Raw genomic sequence first — 12,019 nt, 5'->3', positions numbered from 1 at the left:
AAGTACTTCATCTGCCTTATCGCCAGTGGGAACGGACCTAGGATGTCAATCCCCCAGGTATGAAAAGGCCACGGGCTGTATATGGATCGCAGCTCTTCTGGCGGCGCCTTGTGCCAGTCAGCGTGTTTTTGACATTGCTTGCAGCGCTGGGCGTGTCGCGCGCAATCCTCTTTTACCGTTGGCCAGAAGAAGCCTGTGCGTATCACCTTGGAGGCTAAGGACCTTCCCCCTACGTGGCTCCCGCAAATTCCTTCGTGGAGCTCCGCCATTATTCTGGTACACTCGTCGCCACTTACACACGTTAAGATATGGTGAGTGAAACCGTGCCTGAACAACACTCCGTCCACCAGAGTGTATCTTGCGGCATTTTTCTTGACCTTCTTACCCTCTTCAGGCTCCACTGGGAGAGCCTCACCCGCCAGGTACCGTCTGTATGGCGTCATTCAGGTGTCTCCTTCGGCTAGGGCACATACCTGCATCTGCCTTTGATCCTGCCTGTTGACCAGAACGCTAGAAACTGCCTCGTCAAAGGATCGTCGTGCGCACCGCTTCAAACCTCCGTCCTTCCCCAAGATCTACCTCAAGAACCTGCAAAAGAACAGAGCGGCGCCGCTGCGGCCGATCGCACTCCAACGCCCAAGTCAGTGACAGAACCACCAAATACTAAGAGCAAGAAGAAATCTCAAGGATCCGTGCAATATCTCTCTCACAGTGTGCTCTAGAACTCGCAAGCGTAAAGAGTGTAATCTGAACGTGCGTACCTCAGAAAGTTTGTTAAGAACTCTTATATACCTGGTGGCTTTCTCTCTCCTGGCAGTTACAGACTTGGACACGTGGCTCGCATCCAACTGTACACGTGCCATCATCTGGAGGCTCCTTGACTTGAGCGCTGCTTCTACTCTCATTTGGCTAAGTTACTTATGCATGGTACTGCCCAGTGCATAGCTAACTTGGGAGTGCGATCTTCTACTGGAATTGGCGAGTTAGGGCACTCTCGTACACCTTCCCTGTGGTCTCGCCGGCCGCCTTCATAATCTGCATCACCTTCATCTTCGGCGATGTGCTTGTTCTGGCGATCGCCAATCATGTGGTCGCCCATCCTGGTATGCTGGAGGTCGGAGCACGCCAACTTATCAACTGGCGACTACACGAGCCCCCCCCCCCCCTCGACTTCCTTCCCTTCTGCGGATCTGGCGCCTTGTCAACATACCTACGCTGTAGCTTGGTGCCACGTCATCACTTCCGACTTCCAGGACGGTACACAAGCCCCCCAGTCTTAAGCGAAGACTTGTCCAGCGAAAAGACTGAAAGAGTCATGCCCACACCGGTCTACGTGGCACTGTCGCAGAATTCCAAGCGGTTGTACCTTCTGCTTCTCTGACGCTCCACCAAACCCCTCAGCCATCACTCGACACGTGGCCTCATCAACGGCTCTCTTCAGTTGCCGTTTGCGCTTCCTAAACCCATTTCGAAAAAACTCTTAAACCCATTTTCACTCTACTGTTCCATCGCTCTTCTTCGTATTCACAAACGCTCTAACTTCCTTCTGCAAAAACTCTCAGCGCTCTTCAACATCCTGAACCATCATCGTCCTTCATCGTCTCCCTGATCGTCAAAAGGTACCTACTTTCCTTCTTCTGCTGGGTTTTCTTGCATTTTGACCGATTCGCATCATCCTGTAACTGCCTGGTGCATACGCTGTGGGTTGTTTTTCATTTCTCCTTTCTCGTTACTTAGGGTTTCGTCCATCGTTACAACGAACCTTCGTTCGTTCGTTTTTCACCCTCCTCCTATGATCGAGTCAGCCTTTGCGAACCCTGATCATTTCTCCTTTTCTTCTTCCCTTGCAGCTTCGAGAATGACTCGCCAAAAGATCACCCCGAATCCTCCTCCTTCATCGCGAAACCCTTCTTCTCAAGCATTCAACCCGCAACCGCGAGCGCGCGGTGCTTCATCTTCCCAGGCTGAGAGGCCTGCACCCTCTCGCCCGAACCTGGCCCAGGCGACTCCACCTACCAGCGGAGGAGCCCCCGTTCCCCCACCAGACTTCAAAACCCTGTATCCCTGGGCCAACTCGACCCTCTTGAGGGAGACATCTTCTGTTAACACTGCTGGAGCAGTTTTACGGCTGACAAAGGGGGATGAGCCCAACCAGACGTTTCATAAGGAGCACGATGAGAAAATGATAGTGCTACCTTGCCCCCCCGATCTGCCCGTTTGCGCTGATGATAAGGCGAGTGCTGACGGGCCCTTCTGCTTCGTTTACACAACCCTATTCAAGAAGGTGAAGCTCAAGTTCCCTTTCACTCGTTTCGAAAGGGAGCTCCTCACCGAGCTCAACGTCGCCGCCGCCCAGCTCCATCCCAACAGCTGGGCGTTTATCCGAGCGTTTCAAGTGATGTGCGACCATCTGGGGTTGCCCGCATCGGTGGACGTGTTCCTGTTCCTCTTCGAAGCCAAGCACCCAGGAGACCGCCTGTGGATCAGCTTGAATGGGATTGCTGGGAGGTCGATCTTCTCCATCTTCCAGCAATCCTATAAGGACTGGAAAGGGAGGGTCGTCCAAGTGCGCCCTAATGATAAGGACGCCTCCTTACTTGACGGCTTCCCCTTGTACTGGGTGGACAAGGGGAAAAAAGAGTCCAAGAGCTGCTTCAGGAGACCCAGGAGTCCTGACAGCATGGGAGCACTAGACAGAGACCTCTATCTCTTCTGGAAGAGGGTGGCGGATGCCAACATAACTTTCCTCACCACCACCCTGATACTCTTCGAATTCTACGAGGACCAACTAGAAATTCGAATAGGTTAGGATACTTGAACTTTGTTTTGATACTGCTTCTGTTTAGCTGTTTCTGGGCGTCTTGTGCGTTATGCACAAGACTTTGGTTTTATCTTTCTGCATCACTCATCTGCTTTGCATACTGCCTTACGCACTCATTGTCTCCTTGAGTTAACCCATGCATTTTCGTTCTATGCAGATAACATGTTGGGCAAAGGCATGCTCGCCGAATTGAAGGCGCTCGCCCGAAACCACGGGTTGGCGATGGGCTCTCAAACAGTGCCCAACTCGGTGGTGGAGAAAGCCATCGTCCACGGACGATCACCACCTAAGGAACCCGCCGCCCAACGCAAGAAACTGGTTCTAAAACGGCCTAAGAGGAAAGCTCCTCAGGTCATCCACGAGGAGGAAGAAGAGGACGATGAGGCCACTGAAGATGGTCTTGTCACGAAGAGGAAGAGGGTGGCACCTTCTTCACCACCTGCACCACCCCCTCTTCCCACATCAACGCCACCATCTACACCTACTCCTCCTCCATCATCGCCACTTACACAAGCTCCCGCTTCCCCTGTCCAAGCAATCCCACTGGCCACTGCGCCACCTGCAGTGGAGGCCCAAGAGCCAAACTTCATGGAGGACCCCCCGAGTGCCTCCACACCATATGTATCAGCTGGAGGGGGTCCCCCTTCAAACGCCTCAGCTGCAGAGGTTGAACCAATCGGGGATGAGGTTGCTCATACCTCTCCGATCCTGATCACCGAATCCCCGATTCCGTCGCCACGCCAACAAGCGCCTACTGAAGAACCTGCTAAGGAAGGTGGCGACGAGAACTAGCAACAGGCTCCCACAGCGCCTTTAGTGCCTCTACAAGCAGCAAACCTTCCCCTTGAGGTCACGAGGATGTGGGAGCCGCTATCTGCTAAGCTAAAAACGATAACAGAAGACATCCCTGCCATCATCGCCAGAGCTGTGGAGAGCTCAACCAGGAGGCTTCAAGACGACCTCTTCAACCTCAAAACCGAAAACAGCACCATCAGAGTCGAGGTGGAGAAGTTGTCCGCCAATCTGACACTCGCGGAGGTTGAACACTCCCGAGTAGAAGACGCAATTGGCACCGAGCTCAGATTGGCGCGCAAGGAGGCCACTGATCTCCGCCATAGGGTGCATCAACTTGCTCAAGAAAAGGTCGAAATGGAGAGCAAGATTGTGCCTTATCGCGTTAAGGTGGCTGACCTGGAGGCTCTTACAAAAGCTGACGCCGCTAAGGTGCAAAAATTGGAGCAAAGGTCAGTCGACCGTGAGAAACTCCTTGTGCAAGTGGAAAAGGCAAGGGACGACGCCATAGCTGATCTTGCCGAGGCCAACAAAGAGAAAGGAAAGGCAGTTGCCGAATTGGCCCAAGCACAAGCGGAATCCAAGAAGGTTGCTGAAGACCTTCTCCAGGCTCAAGAGACTAACGAACAACTCAAGAAGCAGATTGAAGAGCTGGAGCAACAGAACAAGGGGCTGAAAGAACAAACCGAGAAACAGATTGAGGAACTTCAAAAGCAAATTGAAGACCTCAAACTGAATTCTGCCCAAATTCTGGCCGCCGGATTCGAAGCTGCGCGGGAACAATTTGCTTGCCTGTTTCCCGACCTGGATCTCAGCATGGTGTCGCTGAACAATGAAGTGGTGGATGGAAAAGTGGTGCCCGCCGAAGACTAACCAATTCAATCCATCCATCACCCTTTATACTTTCCTTTGTAAACAACTTGTAACAGACTTTATGTCCCTTCGTACATATGTTCTGAACTGTTATTTACCGTTTAACTGTTGATGACAAAGGTCTACGTTTTTCCTCTCATGACTTCTTCACTCGCTTCAACTTTCCTTGCTTGTTGAATTCCAAAGAAAAGACTTAGGAAAACTGTAGGCACGACCTTTGACTTAACTGATTCGAATCACTTCAGCCCTAAGCAACAAACACTTAACAATTCGCAATCTTAAGGCAATGAATCTTAACGCAAATTACTCTTCAAACTTTAACTCAACTACTGGCTCAAAACACTGCTTCTCCCGATCTGCTTCATCAAAACGGGCCTTTAACTTTCTCGCCACTGTTTGAACTTCTCCTGGTCGCCAAAGGCTCTTTGGCGATATCAGCGTCTCTCTGGCTTCGTGCCTTGGCCATTGTTCCTTCATCTGGGGGTAGAGGCGCCTTTCGGATCCTTCTCTACCTTCCTCAACTTCAGAACAAAAGACCGGGTGGATAGGCGTTCTCTTCGAACCTACCTTAGCCACCCTCCAAACTTCTTCCACCCTCTACACCATACCCGAACTCGTTCGAGACGAGAAGGGTTTTATCTTGCCTGAACTTGCTCAACGGCGAGAAGGTCTTTAACTCGCCTGAACTCGCTCAACGGCGAGAAGGTCTTTTACTTGCCTGAACTTGCTCAACGGCGAGAAGGTCTTTAACTCGCCTGAACTCGCTCAACGGCGAGAAGGTCTTTTACTTGCCTCTACATTGCCCCAGGGGTTACATCTTCTCGCCCCCAGAAACAAGGAGGACTTTTCACTTTTCCTCGCCTGCACTTGCTCGACGGCGAGGAGGTCTTTATCTCGCCTCAGAACGCGCGAGGGCGTTGAGGTCTTTTATCTGGTGCCTCCGATCGCCGAAAAACGATGAGGACTTCAAAACTTTAACTGGTGCCTCCAATCGCCGAAAAACGATGAGGACTTTAAGACTTTAACTGGTGCCTCCAATCGCCGAAAAACGATGAGGACTTTAAGACTTTAACTGGTGCCTCCAATCGCCGAAAAACGATGAGGACTTTAAAACTTTATTTAGAAAGCATACGATATATCTTTACTTGCCTTAAATCACGTATAAGTGACAAGGTCTTTCTTCAAAACCTTTTGGAAAACAGCAAGCATGCAATCTAAAACACCTTCGAACTTCGAAAACTCTTCTTTTATTGGGTAGCCTCATTAAAAACCCTCCTTAGGGAAAAAAGAGTGCTCCCTTCAACCTGTTTTAACAGAAACATTGTAATGTAACTTCACGTTTGTCTTTACTTACAAAGCTTCTTAACTGTAATATAACTTGAGGTGTGTGGCGTTCCAAGTGCGAGGAATCGCCCCTCCTTCCAGCGTCTCTAAGCGGTAGGCGCCGTTCCCGAGCGCCTCGGTTATTCTGAACGGTCCAGTCCACTTGGGCGACAGTTTATTCTCCATCTCGTACTGGTGAGCCTTCCTCATCACCAGATCGCCTTCCCGAAACTGCCTTGGCATCACCTTCGAGTTGTACCTTTGTTCAATCCTTCTCTTCACTGCTTCAGCCTTCAACCTCGCCTCTTCCCTAACCTCATCCAGTAGATCCAGGTTCAGCCTTCTCTCTTCATTCGAGTCTTCCTCGACAAAGTTCTGGAATCTCGGCGAGCTCTCCTGGATCTCGACTGGAATCATGGCATCACACCCATAGACCAAGCTCAACGGGGTTTCATGGGTTCCTGACTACTCGGTGGTGTGGTACGCCCAGACTATACGGGGTACCTCCTCAGCCCAGCCTCCCTTGGCTTTCTCGAGCCTTCTCTTCAATCCTCTCAGCAACACCCGATTGGCTGACTCCACCTGGCCATTCGTCTGAGGATGCTCAACGGATGCAAACACTTGCTGAATCCCGACCCCTTCGCAAAGCTTCTTCAACAGGTGACTTGCAAACTGAGTCCCATTGTCCGACACCAGGCGCTTAGGCACTCCAAACCGGCACACAATGTTCCTCCACACGAAGCCTGCAATCTTATGTGCGATGATCTGGGCCACTGGCTCTGCTTCAATCCACTTGGTGAAATACTCAATCGCCACCACCAAGTACTTCATCTGCCTGATCGCCAGCGGGAAAGGTCCCAGGATGTCGATTCCCCAGGTATGAAACGGCCAGGGGCTATAGATCGACTTCAACTCCTCGGGAGGTGCCTTGTGCCAATCGGCGTGCTGTTGGCATTGCTTGCAGCATTGGGCATACTTCTTACAGTCTTCTCTCATCGTTGGCCAGTAGTAGCCTGCACGGAGAGTCCTCGCGGCCAGAGCTCGACCCCCAACGTGGCTTCCGCATATACCTTCGTGGAGCTCTGCCATGATCCTCGCGCACTTCTCGCCATGTACGCATTCCAGGAGTGGGTGAGTGAACCCAAACCTGTACAGGTCGCCATCAATCAACGTGTACTTGCTAGAATTTTTCTTTACCTTCCTAGCCTCTGTCGGATCCAGTGGGAGAAGGCCATCTGCCAGGCACCGCTTGTACTGGGTTATCCAGGTGTCTGGCTCATGGATAGCGCAGACCTGCCCCATGTTTACCTTCTCTCCTCGACATGCTCTAATTCTCGGCGATCTCAGAGTTTCTTGCGTCAGGGACTTATGACTTCTTGCTGCTTTCTTCGTCGACTTGCTTATCTGAAGAACCAGGTGATCTGCCACGAATGCCCTCGGCGTCTTCAGAGTTTCTTGAATCATCGTCCTCTGCCTACCCCCCTTGCCTGAACTGGCGAGCTTAGCTAGCAAGTCAGCTCGGGCATTCTGCTCTCTGGGCACATGCACCACTTCAAAGGAGGCAAAGGAACTCTTCAATTCCTGCACATACTCCAAGTAAGCCGCCATTTGTGGATCTTTAGCCTGGAACTCGCCTGTTACTTGCCCTGTGACTAGCAGCGAGTCACTCTTAGCCATTAGCACCCTGGCCCCCATCTCCTTAGCCAGCAGAATCCCGGCGATCAGCGCCTCATACTCCGCTTGGTTGTTGCTGGCTTTGAAGGCAAACCTCAAAGATTGTTCGATCAACACGCCGTTGGGTCCTTCTAAAATGACTCCAGCACCGCTACCCTGCTGGTTCGACGATCCATCCACCGAGAGCACCCAACGGAAGTCGTCCCCTTCTACTCGTGTCGCCTCTGATGAAAGCTCAACCACGAAATCTGCGAAGATCTGCCCCTTGATCGGGCCTCGGGGCTCATATTTGATATCAAACTCCGACAACTCTACTGCCCACTTCACCATCTTTCCCGCAACGTCGGGCTTCTTCAAAACCTTCTGGATGGGCAGGTCAGTCATCACCAGTATGGTGAAGCTATGGAAGTAGTGGCGCAATCTCCTCGCCGAAAATACTACTGCCAATGCAGCTTTCTCTAGGGCCTGATATCTCATTTCTGGGCCCTGCAGCACCTTACTCACAAAATAAATATGCTTCTGAGCCTGATCTTGGTCTTGGGCGAGCACCGCACTCACCGCCCTCTCAGTTACAGCAAAATACAACCTGAGAGGGATCCCCGCCAGCGGTTTACACAAAACCGGCGGGCTCGCCAGATATTCCTTCAGCTTGACGAAGGCTTCCTCGCACTCCTTCGTCCAAACAAACTTGTTGTTGCGCCTCAAGCACTGAAAATAGTGTTGGCACTTCTTCCTCTGCGATGCGGTGCATCCACCACCCGAGAAGCCTCCTGCAATGGTGTGGATCTCCCCGTGGATAGGCATCTCGTGCTGCTGGGCTTCTCCACCCGCTGGCTGGGAGCTCGATGCGCCCCCCGTCCTTCTATCCAGCAGGTAGTCATTTAGGAAACCGCTCTTAACCAGATCGTCGAGCTGATATCCCAAGGACAAACACGAGTCCAAAGTGTGGCCAAAGCCTTGGTGAAACTCACACCAGGCGTCTGGCTTTGACCCCAGCACCTTATCGCCCACCTTCTCAGGCGCTTTCAACCTAGCAGATATATTGGGAATGGCGATCAGATCCGCCAGTCCCATGACAAACTTGTGCTTAGGCGGGCGATTGTATTCCCGGCGTGCTGGTTGCTGGCGTCCCTGGCCCCTCCCCTTGTTCCTCCTATCATAAGGATGGCGAGTCCTCTGGTCCTTCCTGGCCGCCGCCGCTGTCTCCAGCACCCTCTGCGGCTAGATCCTGGTCTGGGCATGTGGCCTAGCGGGAGCCACGCTTCCTCTCTTCTCGGCGACCTCACTCTCGTCGGCGATGTGAGCCACCGCAAGTCGCCTGACTTCAGCAAACGTCGCAGGGTGAGCCCTGATCAAGGCCTCGCAGAATGGTCCCGGCAGCACGCCCTTCTTGAATGCATAGACCAGCATTTCTTCATCTTTAGCCGGCGATCTGACCATCTGCGCTCCAAAGCGATTCAGGTAGTCTCTGAGGGACTCTCCCTGGTACTGCCTGATGTCGAACAGGTCATAAGACACCCTGGGCGGCGCCTTATTCACGATGTACTGCTCGACGAAAATCTTCGAGAACTGTTGAAAATTGGTTACGTGGCCGTTAGGCAGGCTCACGAACCACTCCAACGCCGTCCCCTGGAGCGTACTCACGAACATCTTGCAGTACACGGCGTCTGATCCCCCTGACAGCATCATCTGCATATGGAACGTGGTGAGATGAGCTTCAGGATCCTCCACGCCGGTGAAAACAGCCTTAACCGGAACCACGCTTGCAGGAATAGGCGTGTCAGTGATCGCCTGAATAAAAGGCATGGGAAAAACACGAGGTGGCGACGACGGCACAACCTCTTCAGCGGTAGAACGCCCTTGCTGCTCCTGAAGGGCTTGACGCAGCTCCTCAGTCACCTTGCTGAGCTCCTCATTCCTGGCGCGAGAGGCGACCAGGTCCTCATGCATTCTCGCCTGTTCGATGCGCGAGGCTTCCACAGTTGCCTGCAACGAACGCATCATCTCCGCCATCTGTGCCATGGTCATGGCAGCGGCGCCTTCAGCAGCGACGGGCGCAACCGGGCTTGAGCGATTGCTTCTCATTTTTCTCATGAAATTCAGCGAATCACAGAGTGCAGCGAATGACACTTCAGCCACGATCAATTCAGCGATCAATCGGAGAAAAATGTGCGAAACGGCGCGAGAGGACTCAAGAACACCGTAAACCTTCAAAGAAAACCACAACTTCACCAGAAACCACCTCTCTCCCACGGACAACCAAACGAGCGAAAGAACTCAAACTCCAACGAACGAAATACGCGTAAACAGCAGGAAAACCTCACTTCACCGATCGAAAACCCAAACGAACGGTGTAGAACGCGAATTCACCGAACAAATCTCAAGCAAACAGCGAACGATGGTTGCACCAGCACACAACCACGCAGAAACCTCGAAAACCTCCAAGAACTCACGTTGTGGATGGGAGCAAGTTTTACACGGCCCCACGGTGGGCACCTGATGATCCTTCGGCTAGGGCACATACCTGCATCTGCCTTTGATCTTGCCTGTTGACCAGAACGCTAGAAACTGCCTCGTCAAAGGATCGTCGTGTGCACCGCTTCAAACCTCCGTCCTTCCCCAAGATCTACCTCAAGAACCTGCAAAAGAACAGAGCGGCGCCGCTGCGGCCGATCGCACTCCAACGCCCAAGTCAGTGACAGAACCACCAAATACTAAGAGCAAGAAGAAATCTCAAGGATCCGTGCAATATCTCTCTCACAGTGTGCTCTAGAACTCGCAAGCGTAAAGAGTGTAATCTGAACGTGCGTACCTCAGAAAGTTTGTTAAGAACTCTTATATACCTGGTGGCTTTCTCTCTCCTGGCAGTTACAGACTTGGACACGTGGCTCGCATCCAACTGTACACGTGCCATCATCTGGAGGCTCCTTGACTTGGGCGCTGATTCTACTCTCATTTGGCTAAGTTACTTATGCATGGTACTGCCCAGTGCATAGCTAACTTGGGAGTGCGATCTTCTACTGGAATTGGCGAGTTAGGGCACTCTCGTACACCTTCCCTGTGGTCTCGCCGGCCGCCTTCAAAATCTGCATCACCTTCATCTTCGGCGATGTGCTTGTTCTGGCGATCGCCAATCATGTGGTCGCCCATCCTGGTATGCTGGAGGTCGGAGCATGCCAACTTATCAACTGGCGACTACACGAGCCCCCCCCCCCCCCCCCCCGACTTCCTTCCCTTCTGCGGATCTGGCGCCTTGTCAACATACCTACGCTGTAGCTTGGTGCCACGTCATCACTTCCGACTTCCAGGACGGTACAGCCTTCCTTCTTCGGGCGTGTCCGCGTATGTGCTGATGCGGGGCGTCTTCAACGTATCTTGGGTCAAAGAGCGATGGCTCCTTGGACTCCCTCTTGACGTACAGATCTGGAGGACATCCACCCTGTTATCTTCCACGAATTTACGCGGAGCTTTGAGCGTCTCTTGGATCATTGTCCTCTGTCTACCCCCCTTGCCTGAGCTGGCCAGCTTGGCAAGCAGGTCGGCTCTGGCATTCTGCTCCCTTGGGACATGTATCAGCTCAAGAGCGTTAAATGCTCCCTTCAATAGTTGGACGTATTTCAGATACGCCGCCATCTGCGGGTCTTTCGCCTGGAACTCACCCGACACCTGCCCAGTAATCTACTGGGAATCGCTTTTCACCAAAAGGTTCTGCGCGCCCATCTCCTTGGCCAGGAGCAATCCTGCGATCAGAGCTTCGTATTCAGCCTGATTATTACTTGCCTTAAAGGCGAAGCGCAGAGCTTGCTCAATCAGCACGTCATTGGGTCCCTCTAAGACTATTCCCGCACCACTCCCTTGTTGGTTGGAAGAGCCATCAACTAAGAGCAACCACTGTGAGCCCACCTCCACCTCTTGTTCACCTCCGGGCGAGAACTCTGCCACAAAATCTGCATACACTTGCCCTTTGATGGATCCTCTAGGCTCATACTGGATGTCGAATTCTGACAACTCCACCGCCCAGCGCACCATTCTTCCAGCCACGTCAGGCTTCTGCAGCACCTTCTGTATAGGGAGGTTTGTCATCACTGCCACCGTAAAGCTGTGGAAGTAATGACGGAGCCTCCTGTCTGAAAACACCACTGCTAACGCTGCCTTCTCCAGCGCCTGGTATCTCGTCTCCGCACCTTGTAATGCCTTGCTCACGAAATAGATGGGCTTTTGACTCTGGTCCTGCTCCTGGACCAGCACAGAGCTGATAGCCCGCTTTGTCGCCGTGAAGTACAGCCGGAGGGGCACGCCTGTTACCGGTTTGCAGAGGACCGGTGGCGTCGCCAGATATTCTTTCAACTTAATGAAAGCCGCTTCGCATTCGTCAGTCCATGCAAAGCGACTATTTCTCTTAAGGCACTGGAAATATGGATGCCCCTTCTCTCCCCCGGCAGAAATAAACCTTGAGAGTGCCGCCATCCGCCCTGTCAGCTGCTGCACTTCCTTTACTGACGTCGGGCTTCGCATGGCGATAATCGCTACGCATTT

The sequence above is a fragment of the Phaseolus vulgaris genome, chromosome 10 (assembly GCF_000499845.2).
Source record: "Phaseolus vulgaris cultivar G19833 chromosome 10, P. vulgaris v2.0, whole genome shotgun sequence".
Taxonomy (NCBI): domain Eukaryota; kingdom Viridiplantae; phylum Streptophyta; class Magnoliopsida; order Fabales; family Fabaceae; genus Phaseolus; species Phaseolus vulgaris.
This window is presented reverse-complemented; position numbering follows the sequence as displayed.